The following is a 12,248-nucleotide window of genomic DNA, read 5'->3' on the forward strand; positions in this document are numbered from 1 at the left end:
CAAACCTGCATCCCAAACCCTGCATCCCAAACCCTGCATCCAAACCCTGCATCCCAAACCTGCATCCCAAACCTGCATCCCAAATCTGCATCCCAAACCCTGCATCCCAAACCTGCATCCCAAACCCTGCATCCCAAAGCTGCATCCCAAATCTGCATCTCATACCTGCATCCCAAACCTGCATCCAAACCCTGCATCTCAAACCTGCATCCCAAACCTTAAACCCAAACCTGCATCCCAAACCCTGCATCCCAAACCTGCATCTCAAACCTGCATCCCAAACCTGCATCTCAAACCTGCATCCAAACCCTGCATCCCAAACCCTGCATCCCAAACCCTGCATCCCAAACCTGCATCCCAAACCTGCATCCCAAACCTGCATCCCAAACCTGCATCCCTAACCTGCATCCCAAACCCTTTTCAGAGCCAGGGGAGCTGTACACAGCTGTGCAATCCCGGTGAACAGAGCCCACAAAACTGTGCAAAGTAATCCCTAAAAAAATGATGGAAAGGGCAAAAAGAAAACACCACACCGTCCAAACCTTGAACCCCAGCCAGGCTTCAAGGTAAATACTGGAATAAATAAATTCTGCATGATCTGAGAGGCTGAATCCCTACCCATAACCACAGTTTGTTGCTCATCTAGTGAAATAATAAATACAAGGTGAACTTTTTTTCAGCTTGCAAACAGTGTCACCTCTGGTGCATTTCTGACGTGACTATGTTTTTTTTTTTCTCTGTGGCCATTTTGCAATTTTCTCTGGGTTTGTTTTGATTGTAAATAGGCACACACATTAGCTAAAGCCAGATAATTTTCTCCTGGCCAGCTTTGCCAGTAAATCACTGAGCTATGTAATTGGGTTTGTATAAAATTATGCACTGCAAACTTGGGAATAAGTAAAACAGAAACAAAAAGTTGATTTTTGTAAATAGTACAATTTTTTACATTCAAAACTTCTGCTTGACTCCGTTTTTCTATTCCCTATCATGATAGCTCTTTAAATGTTGAATGAAAATCCAGCTACAGGATAAATTCAAGCAGAACTGATAATAATTTCTGGTTTGGCTTGTAGGTGGAGTTGAATACAGTGGTTAACTACAAGCAATATGTTCTGAAGATGGTGGTGTTCAGACAAATACCCAATTTGATTCTGATAAATTGGATGCAAGACTTTGACCAGCATGAGAAGAACAGGTGAGAACCCTTGAGACTGATGCAGAAATAATCAGTGTTTTGATGGTCAGGAAAAATATTGCTCCAGCAGCACAATAGATCTTCTATTAGAAACTCAAAATACTAATTACAATCTGCCTAAAGACTTATTATAAATGAAGTGGAGATAGAAACATGTTTATATTATGGGGAGGCTTATTTGCAGATAAGCAGGAAACCAGTCACACATCTTCACAAACATAATTTTAGCTGTTTTAATTAGCAGGTTTGCTTTGATTTAATTTAATTCAGCGATTCCTTCTATCTTTACTGACACATGTGCAAATAAAATGGGCTGACCTGACTCCTGACACGCCGTTTCCTTTCTCATTTCTGGATTTGTTGTTGTTGATTCCGGCAGTGTTTACGGTGGAATGATGGGGTCAGCACTTCCTCCCAGCACGGCCACAGATGGAGGGTGGGGATGACAACTCCGCATCCGAGGGGGCTTTTTTCCCCCAGCACTGCTGATTCCCGAGGTGCTGGATGTCAAAGGCCAGCAGGAGTCCCAGTAACCTCCAGTTTCCAATCTATTTAGGGTTGGAATGACAAAAAGATATACTTTTTTTTTTTTTTATTTTTTTATTTTTATTTTTTTGTGGTAAAAGTGAAGCGACCTTTATTTGCTATAGAGCCTGACCCTGGAAAGAAACCCCACGTGTGCATCAGCTTTGGGTGGAAAAACAAGCTTTAAAGCTGTCAGAATTCATATATTTAATGTTTGGAGATTTGGTGGGTTTATTTAACAGTGAAAGTTGTTATTGACAGAATAAGAACACGTAGTCCAGGATAAAATCACAACATTAATGCGCTGACAAAACCCCAAACTGTGTTGACTTTGTTGAGCTTTTTGTTGGGCTGAGGGCTTGGAAAGTATTTTTTCTTCTTTATGTCAGAAAAAACGACTGTTAATACGCCAGGTGTTGTTCTCCTTTCCCTCTGCACCCCTCCCTCTGCAGCCTCACAGCTCTATGAAAGGTAATTAAAACAATCACCGAAATGTTTCAAAGCTACTGCAGCCTTTACTTGACTTTTAAAATTCCTATTTGAAGAAGAATGTTAAAATTAATTTGTATCTGGCTCAGCAAAGTGCTCTTTACTTGAGCAATGGACTTTACAACATTGCCAACAAAAAGAATGGAATTAATATTATATTTGCCTTTATCTAGGGTTATTCTGTTAACTGTTTTATACTGGAAATTAATTTCAATATCGTACAGATGCCTACAAGTCTTGAATGCAGCAGTTTAAGCATGCAACCACAGCTCTCCTAGTTCATAATCGTGGTAAAAATAAGAATTCAAAAGGAATAAACTTGCCAGGACAATTAAATGATTCTGCCCCCAGATTATGGAAGGATAAAGTTTATATTCTTGGAATGTAAAATCCGTAAGAGGGAAAAGTGTTATTAAAGAGGTATTGTGTGGTAATTTTGAAAAGAATGGTAATTTTACAAGTTTGTCTTTCTACTTAGGAAAAATACTTTGGAGACGTTGGGATAGGATCATTTTTGATGTGGAAAAGCTCCTTTGTTTTTCTTCCCCATCTCTTTTTTTTTGTATTTCAGTTCCCTGCTTCCATAGGGCTTTGGTAGCCTGGTAATTCATCTTTTATGGAATTCTTGGTCTATGGGACAGGATTTTATTACTAAAATAAGATTTCTTGTAATGTATTCTTTTTGATGCTTCAAAACCCCTTAATCTTTACAAATGAGTGTTTTATGTCCCTGTAAAGGGGATCCTTCTCCTCTCCTCTCCTGGCTTGTCCCTCTTTGGGATTGGCACTTCCCTGGCATGGGCAGGAGTGGTGGCAACTGCTGCAAGCAGAAGAGACAAGCTGAGGAATTTTTGGGATGAATGGAATTGGTTCAGGCTTCAAAAAGATTGATTTAAAAAAAAGGGAAAAGCCACAAAAGGTTTTGTGTCTCCCTCGTTGGTGTGTGGGGAATCCTTGCCTGGCGTGGAGGTTAATATGTGAATAAAGCAAATGTTTTTACCTGTTTGCTTATGGAAATCTGAGAGATACCAGGGAACAGGGTGCAAACCAAAAATATCAATACTGACAAATTCAAACAAGGTCTTTTCCCCATTAAATTTCAAATATATGACTATTTGTGCAAACATTTCCCATTTGTGAAGGACAGCATAGCCTCGTCCTCTGTTTTTGCTCCCTCGTGGACATTTTTAACTCCTTCATGAATGTTTCTAAATCCTTTTCTTTTAACCACACACAGGTATGGCAAACAAATTTACAAATGTGGATAAAAATACCACCTAAATCCTCATCTGCATCGTTGCATCAACACAACTCAATCTGACAGTGTGTTTTTGCCAGGTGGAACAAAGAGCAATAAATTAGTTCTGAACATTTATGATCTTGCATTATAAAGACTCCAACAGACTGTGTTCAAAATCAATTGTCAGAGTGATGGGGATTAATAACTCTGGTTCCGTAACCTTTTCCGTATCTGCAGCCTGGCTAAGGGCACGTTTCAAGATCTGCTGCCATATTTCATTATTCCAACCTCCATTTGAAAGACCTTTTTGATGCTTAAAAAAAAGAAACAGATTAGTTTTTAGTAGGGCTGGATGAATAACTCAGAATTAATAATTCACTCAGTGAATTTTTGCCTCTTATTCTGTAGGAAGAATGAAGAAAAAATAGTTGTCAGAATTTTTCTAGTGACTCATTGGGGTTTTTTTTATTAATCAAAAGCAGAAATCAGAATTCAGGCTGTGTTATGTATTTGTGATTGATCAGTCAGGTGGTATTGGTTTAATTCCCCAATTAATTGAGGACAAATACGAGAGTAAATTTCATGATTAAATATTTGAGGAGACAGTATTTAAAAATCCCTTTCCACCTTCACAGAAGCTTAAAATCAGGTTTGGAAAGAGCTCTTGAAGGCAAAAATCAGAGTGCACGAAAATTGTTGGAAAGGAAATGTAAAGAAGGCAGGAATGTGGCCAAGCCAAGTTTATTGCAAAACACAAATAAGTTTGAGGCTTCCACAAAGTTTCCCTTCTTAACTCCAGCACCTGTTTTGAGAGAAGAGTAATAAATATTGGGATAAATATGGGAGCAAGGTAAATGAGAGGTTTATTGAGTTTCCCTGTGTTCCCAGCCACTGTGCTGTGTTTTATGGGAGAGAAATGTTTGATGTGAGTGGAACCACGTAAGAATTGGCATCTTTTGGCTCTCTCTGCCTCCCAGCTGCAATGTTTGCATCCCACCCGTGCCAGGCTAAGAGGCATCCCTGTCTTCTCCTGCATTTTCGAGCACTTTACTCTGCTTTCTTCCTAAAGAGAGATAAAACAGTTAAATATTTCCCAGCAAAATGCCCACATGTGATCTCCAGGGCCGTGCATACCATCAAACTGTCATTTCCTTCGATTAACCTTCACCTGACCTCCCTCCCCGAGGCGCTTTCCGATCCCCTTCTTCCTCCACTTGAGCCTGGTGCTCTCTCAGGTGAGTGCCTCTGTCACTCAGGAGCTGGGCACGTTCCTGGAGGAACCAGTGGAGATGTTGGGATGGAAAACCAGGCAGGATTTGTCCTGGATTTCACAGCTCAGAGCCGGGTGCATCCGCAAGTGCAAAGGAAACGCAGCTCAGATGAGAGCAGGTGAAGAAACTTGAGTTTTAACAGTGTCTATTAAGTGTTTTATGAGTATTGTGAAATATTTGAGATCATAAAAGGTTCATGACTGAGATCTACAGGACTTTTTTGTAGTAACTTCTTCATGTTCTCAGGAAGGGACAGTTTGTGGAGAATGAAATCACGACCAGGAGAGGATCAGAGTTCATGAGTTCACCTCCTTACAACAACAGAGTTTGGAAATTGCCAGGGGAACCTATTTTACCATTTTGGAACCTAACAGGTCTGTGTTTAGTCTCAATTTTTATCTACAGGTAGCAAGAAAATGAAAATTAGGAAGGCCAGAAGAAATGAAACCTTTCAAAATGATTCATCCCTACAAAAATTTTAGTTACTCCAAACTGAGGGGTTTTTTTGCCTGATGGTTTGATAGAAATGCTGAGGTTTGTGTCAGCTTGGGACAATTTTATTTCATTTTTTTGTCCTGAAATTCCCCTAGAGAGAACAATATGGAGCTGAGATATTATGAATCCAGTCAGATCACACTTTGGGCTGGCAGCAGAGGCCACCCAAGCCCACATTGAATCCATCACTTATGTTTATTTATGGGTTATTTAATAATTTGGGTTTATATTTAACCCATATTTAATAATATGGGTTATTTATGTTTATATTCTGGGTTGATAACAAAGGCCATGTGTGGTGAAGAATCTCTTCATCCCAAGGTAAGCTGGCACAGTGGCACAAGCTGAAACTAAGCACTTTGGTTCTAGGCTTAATTTAACTGTTAAATCTCAAAACTTTTGCTGAGAGATTAAAAATGTGCCTTCAGAAGCCTCAGCATCACACCAATTCCTGTGGATGAGGATGGTTTATCCTTTAAATCTGTCTGTGATGTAGTAAATAGGTAAAAAATTTCCTCAATATTTCATCACCAGGCATAATTTACAGATGTTACAGGATTTTTGTAGAGAATCCTGGAAATGTTTAGTTGGAAAAGACCTTTAAGACCATCAAGTCCTTTTTTTACCCTGAATCCCACTTTTTCCTTTTTTTAGTTATCCCATCAATACTTAAAGAACAGAGTCTAAGTATGCAGCATTCCATGATTTCTGCTCAACCCCTGATATCACAAAACCTGTTGGAAAATGGTTTTAAAGCAAGAAAAAATTGCAATGTAAGATTCCTGTGCAAACACTGGACCCATTCCTTCTGCCAAGAGTTTATAATCTATTTTTTAAGTTTTTATTCATGCTGGGTTTTTTTTCCCCTCCCTCTATTCCAGTGGGAATGTCACATTTATAAATCAGGTGGAAGCAGATATTGCAGATGTGAGAATTTCCAGCATGATGTGGTTGATGGACTGGTAGCACCAAGTTCCTGCACTGGTGGGAACTGGTGTGACTGTTTCAACTCTGTTTTAATTAATACCTAATAAAAAAAAAATCTATAATTCCACAGGGATTATAAAAAAATCCCACTTTTGGAGTAAATGTGACCCATTAATGTCCCTGTTAAGGTTTTTGCTAACGATTCCACAGGAAAAAAAACCCCAATATTTTCTGTGCAATCCTCCCCCAAACCAATCTGCAGTGACGGGGCTGTACTCACCTGCTGGAGTGGAGAATTTAAATGGAAGAACAAAAAGAAACTGAAATTGCCTTAGGGATTGAGGTCAGGTGAAGGTTAATCAAAGGAAATGACAGTAAAATGGCATTCAGGGCTCTTGGTACATTTTTAATCATTCCTCTCTCTGTCGCTCATAAAAGACACAAAAGATGTCCAACTTTTTTTGCCATTGTATTTAGTTAAGGATGACTTTTATTTTTGTCTTGATTGTTTTAAAATAGCCTCTCTTTTTGATTTCTCTCGTAGATTTAGCTCCTGAAAACTTGCATTGCCGTGCCTTAAAGATGTGTGTGGGAAATTGGGAATGTGTGTGTGGGGGGAAGAAGAATGTTAAGAAAAGGGAGTAATTTTCCCCAGAATATCTCTCATTTTAACTTCTCTTTCTCAAGTGATAGATTTTGAAGGATTTCTAGAAGTCATGGGTTTAGGGAATAAATACTCAGAAAAGCTAAATATTCACATTATTACACAAGTGTCAAGCTAAGTGAAGTTCACGATTGCAATTATTGGAAACAAGAACAGTTTCTTTCACATTCTGCTATCTATAAGTTATAGTTCTGGTTTTAAATCAAAGTATTTTTTATATATTTTTTGTAAATATATTAGAGTAATCTCCACGATTGCTAGGAAATTGTGAAGTCATGTCTGAATTTGCAGGCTGTTGGTGATATTCTGATTTTGTGCATGTGAAAAGGCCCCGTTTGGGAACTTTTCTTTCCCGAGTTTGGAGTTGTCACTTTTTGCCCGTCACCTCAGATAACTTTGGCATAACTACAACAGGAACAGGAGCAACTTTATGTAACTTATAACTGCCCAAGGCGACTTTTAAAAAATGTGAGCAATGCTTTATTTTTTTTTCCCCAACTCTGTTTGTATAGGCTCCCTTCCCCCTGTAACACAAAGGGTCCTAAATGGGATGGATTAAACCCAAACAGCTTTTAACAGAGGTAACTTGGTGTAGCAAATGTGTTCTCCCTGCTCTTTTCATCAGTGCTGTGCACTGAGCCCCTTGAATGATGCAGCTGGAGCTGAGCTTAGGCAGGACCTTGAGCCAAATTTAGGCAAGACCTTAAGCTTTTGGAGAGGTTTAAAACCCACATCCCTGCAGCCCCCTGCAGAATGTCCCCACTGTTGCAGAAAAATGAGATTTTATGCATATGAATGCTCCATATTTTTTGGGGGAAAAAAATAAAAATAAAATAGTCTGGAAGTGATTTCCCTGTGTGTCCCTGTGCTGGTGTGGCCGGGATTGCCACTGGGAATGTGGCACTTTTCCGCCAGATCCCGCTTAGCAAGAGCTGCCACATGGATGCCAGATGGGCTCTTTGCCAGGGAGGAGGAGGAGGAGGAGGAGGAGGGAAAGCCCTGCCCACCCTGCAAATGCTGCTGAGAAAAGCCTGTCAGGGAACTGTAAAAATTGGAGAAAATGGGAAATGTGTATCAGAAGTGTTTGAACAAAGGTTGAGTTGAGCTGAGCTCGCTTCCAGAAAAGGGGAGAGGAACACGGTGGGGAGGGCTCTGGTGCTGGGAGTGCAGGAGCTCCCTGCAACAAGTGCCTGCTTTTGCAGGCACAGGGAGATGAGGAACCCGGGGATTTCCATGTTCACAGGGTCTGACTGGGATTTTCTGGCTGGAACAATGCCAGTGTCAGGTTTATGGAGGGCATTTTTCAGTGCAGCCTCAGCCCGAGCAGCCAGTTCTGCTCCTGTAACTCCCTGTCTGGTAAAAACTCTGTCCTATTAACAGAAATCCAAATGGGTTTTGGGGTGTCTTTGGCCAAACAGGAATATCTGTGTAAGAAAAAGAGCAAAACGTGAGAGAGATCATTTAAAATGAGAATTGGGTACCTGATTGAGGGCAGCATTAACTGCTGACAACTGGAACACTCTTGGACTGAGGGAATGTGATTTTTCCACCTGGTCTGGTTGAAGATGCCCCTGCCCATGGCAGGGGAGTTGAAATGGATGAGCTTTAATGTCCCTTCCAAACCATACCATCCTAGGATTTCTTTTTTTAACAAACAACATTACCACAGAATTTTGCTGAAATAAACCCTAAAGAACCATGGCCAGAGCATATCTCTATTTTTAAAACATGCAATAAAAATATTCAGTCTATTACAGCCCTGCCTGCCCAGATTATTCAAGTATGGCAAAGAACAAGTTGGTTTTATTGCAACTACAGGGATGATCTCTCCCTGTCCTGCCCAAGGAGCCCATCCTGGATCAGGGCTCCTTGTGAGGACAAGAAGTAGCTGGATTAATGGCTTTGGGTGTTTGCAGTGTTGCAAAGTGGGATAAAATAGGAGCATTTAGAGTTTCCCTATGGGTGGAAAGTGGGGTTTGTGGGCAGAAAGGGAGTCTCGTGTTCAGTCTCTGCTGAAGCTGAGGTGAGGGCAGTGAAGCAGCTGAGCTGAGGGGAAGCTCTGCCTGGTGTCTCACAGATTTTCAGGCTGGTTTTTACATCTTGTACCGAATTTCCAGCCTGACAGGGGGGGGTCAGGGTGAGGAACCTCACTGGAGCATCAAAGGAATATGATAAAATATGATGGAGGAACAGCAACAACTGATGGCTTTGCATTTCCTTTCGCTCCCTGTTTTTGGTGAGAAACCTTCCATGCGAATATTCTCAGGTGATGCCTTGGTTTCTGTTGGAATAAATTGCTTGTCTCAGTTTGATCCCTGAGCCTTTTGATAAGAATAACGTGGTTTTGTGCCTTATTAGAAGCATGGCTGAGTCCAAACCCTGGCTGGGTGTGAGGGATCAGGGAAGGTCAGGGATGTGCTGAGCACAGAGGCTCTGGTGGCTGCTGGCAAACACAGGGTTTGTCTCTGGGGTGCTCTCAGCTTTCCACCCTCATTTTCCACCCTTCCACCATCAAGATGCAGGGATGTTCTCCCCTGCCAGAGCTGTCACCAGGCCCCTGGGCTCTCACTGAGCACCCAAATCAGATCCCTTGTGGAGGCAGAACCAGTCATTGCACAGCAATTTTATTGATGAGGCAGCTCATTTTATCGTGAAGGTTTCTGTGATAAATCCTCAATGTAAGCAAGGTTTAAAAAACAAAGCAGTCAAAGCCTTTGAAAACATTTCTAAGTGGGAAAGTTTCAACATTTCTAACTGGGTGAAGCCCAGTTTTCACCAGATGCCCAGGCAGGTGGCAATAACCTCCACGATATCCTGCTGCCTCATCCCTTCTCCTGGTCCTTTGTCCCACCGGCTTTTGCAGCTCTGAAATGAGTGAGAAGCAGAAGGCAGTCAGCTCTATTTTCAGGTTAGGGGAGCTAGATCCCCTTCCTGAGGTTATTTGTTGTATCTTCTGAAGTTAATTTAATGCTTCAAATAGAGACAAACCAGTTCTGAGGGATTTTAACCTGGAAAGGCACTGGGAGCAGGCACTCCCTGCCCTCTCTGCTGCAGGAGGATGGGATTCCAGAAGCAGCTGGACACAAGCCTGTGCCATGTGCTCCAGGAGAACCTTGCCTGAGCAGGGAGGTTGGCACCAGTGCTGCTCCCAGCCTCACCCATTATTCTGTGATGGTCTGGAGGAGGGTGTTAACAACCAGCACATTTCTCTGTGGGGTTGGTTTGGAAACAGGAGCTGCCTGGAAGGAGATCTTTGCAACCAGGGTGGTTGTCCCAACTAAAATCATCAGAAATTTGGGAGGCTCGTGGCTGCCTGGGCAGCCCAGAGAGGCTTTGGACCATTTGCTGAGGCCACCTGTGTTTTTGGGTTTAGAGAATGTGTCACCATTTTACTCTTGCATCTGTTCAAAGTCCTAATTCTGTGCATCAGTGTCTTTCAGATGAAGAAAGTGAAATCCTTTCTTGCCCCTGGTGTCTGAGCAAATTGATATCAAATTCTCTAATGAAAAGACAACTGTTGTCAGCAGAGGCAAGCAACAAGAAAATCTGGGACAGGAGGTAACTTCATGATGGATTCTACATCCTCAGGGACTTTCTAAGCTCTGAGGATTAATTTTCTATTATACCCACGTGTGGGGCTTCCCTTAAATACACTTCCACTAACAACTTAATACTTTTTTCAATTACAGTATCATAAAATGCTACAACTTTTTTTGACATTCTGCCACTTGGAGGCCAAGGCTTTCATCACTGTGACTGTTGTTGCACCCTTTTGCTTTTATTAAATCTTTTTGCTGCCCCACTGAAACCACGGTTTTGTGGAGAAAAAGGGAAAAAAGGGAGAAAAACCCTCAGGAACTGAACTTCTGCAGGGGTTTGCACTCCGTGAGCTTGATCTACAAGTCCTGATGGACTCGCAAATCCTTCAGAAGTGCCTCTTCTCAATATTTTATCTCAGTTGCCTCAGTTTACTTTATTTTTTTTAAATTTCATTATATATTCTTTATTTTACCATTTCTATTTCCTGTACAGTAACTCTTAAGAATTCTTTCAGACAACAAGGGGCATTTTTACTTGTCCACATGCTTGACTGTGTGAGATAAATCCAGAGCACCAGAGATCCTCTGATCAGAATTTCCTGCAGTGCATCAGAATTTCATAGAGCACCTGAAAATGAATTGCTCATAGTTTGAGCCAATGGTTTATCAAGAAGAAGGATTTGGATAACTACAGGTTACAACCTATTTTAGGAGAGTGGTCAAATCATTTGGAGTTCTCCACCTGGAAGTGTAGGGGGCTGGAGAAGGAAAAATAGTGTGAGGTGTCTGAAAATGGCCTGAGTGCCAGGTGGGGCTGTGTTCCCCTTTGGAACACTGATGGATCAGTGCTGTGGGGTCACTTCTGGTAGAGCAAGGCTTGAGAGGATTTCTTCACCTGGGAGCTCACAGAACTCTATTGATTTTGTTGGCACTGAGGATGAAGGATGCCCTGATTTCACAGAACAGCTCAAAACTCTGTAATTTTTGGGAATATTAATCCACTTTCCCCCAAGTAAATCAGTATTATTTTATGTTTTTGTGATTTTATAACCAAAAGTAGGTATCTTTAATGTAGATATGTGATTTTATAGTAAAATGTTACTAAATCAGGACAAGATGATTTGAGAAGTTGGAGGTGATGGTAGAAGGAGCTTGGGAAAATCTGGAGATTCCCATGGGAGAGCAGAGGCTCTGTGGGCAGGCACAGGGCAGGCAGGGACCAGGAGCTCTGCCTGTCCCTCAGCCAGGATGGAATCATGGAAAGGTTTGGGTTTGAAGGACCTGAAAGCTCATCCAGTTCCATCCCCTGCCATGGGCAGGGACACCTCCCACTGTCCCAGGCTGCTCCAAGCCCTGTCCAGCCTGGCCTTGGGCACTTCCAGGGATCCAGGGGAGTCCACAGCCCAAAGGCTGGGTCAGTAGAAGTGCTGGAGAACAAGGCTGCCCAGCTGCTTTCCCACATTTTCCATCTCCTTCAGTGAGGAAAAGAGGGAAAAGCCTTCCTGACACAACGTTCACAAGGGACACGTCACCGAGTGTCAGCGCAGGGAACATGAACTGATCCCAGTTAATCTTCCCTGCCTCCTTCCGCACCTCCATTTTATAAACTGAAATTGGCAGGGAATTATGGCCACAAAACCTGATTTCTGCCTCAGTTCTGCTCCTCGGCACGGAACTACCTGACAATTAATATTTGTGTATACCTTTTGAAATCTGTGACCTTTGGGGAGTTGACAGAGCTATAATATTGGTCTTTGTGTGCTCGCCTGGCTTTTAAAGTCCCTGCCTGGTGGATGTAAGTTCAGTGGATACAGATCTGAAACTTGATTTCCTCAGTATAGCTGCATTAGCATTCAGCTGTGGGTATGTAAGATAATAGTATTAAAAGCAACCTTCCATCCTG

General features: G+C 41.9%; 1 long non-coding RNA gene across 8 annotated transcripts in view; it reads left to right on the top strand.

Moving 5' to 3' along the window:
* The window catches only part of LOC107203962, an 87,360-nt gene that overhangs the window by 24,634 nt on the left and 50,478 nt on the right, over nucleotides 1–12,248 (top strand). For all 8 annotated transcript variants that reach the window (XR_004497288.1, XR_004497290.1, XR_001521419.2 and 5 more), the window contains one exon: nucleotides 1,074–1,195. This is a non-coding gene — a long non-coding RNA (uncharacterized LOC107203962). The remainder of the gene's footprint in view (nucleotides 1–1,073; nucleotides 1,196–12,248) is intronic.

This window comes from Parus major, chromosome 4A, assembly GCF_001522545.3.
Source record: "Parus major isolate Abel chromosome 4A, Parus_major1.1, whole genome shotgun sequence".
NCBI lineage: Eukaryota > Metazoa > Chordata > Aves > Passeriformes > Paridae > Parus > Parus major.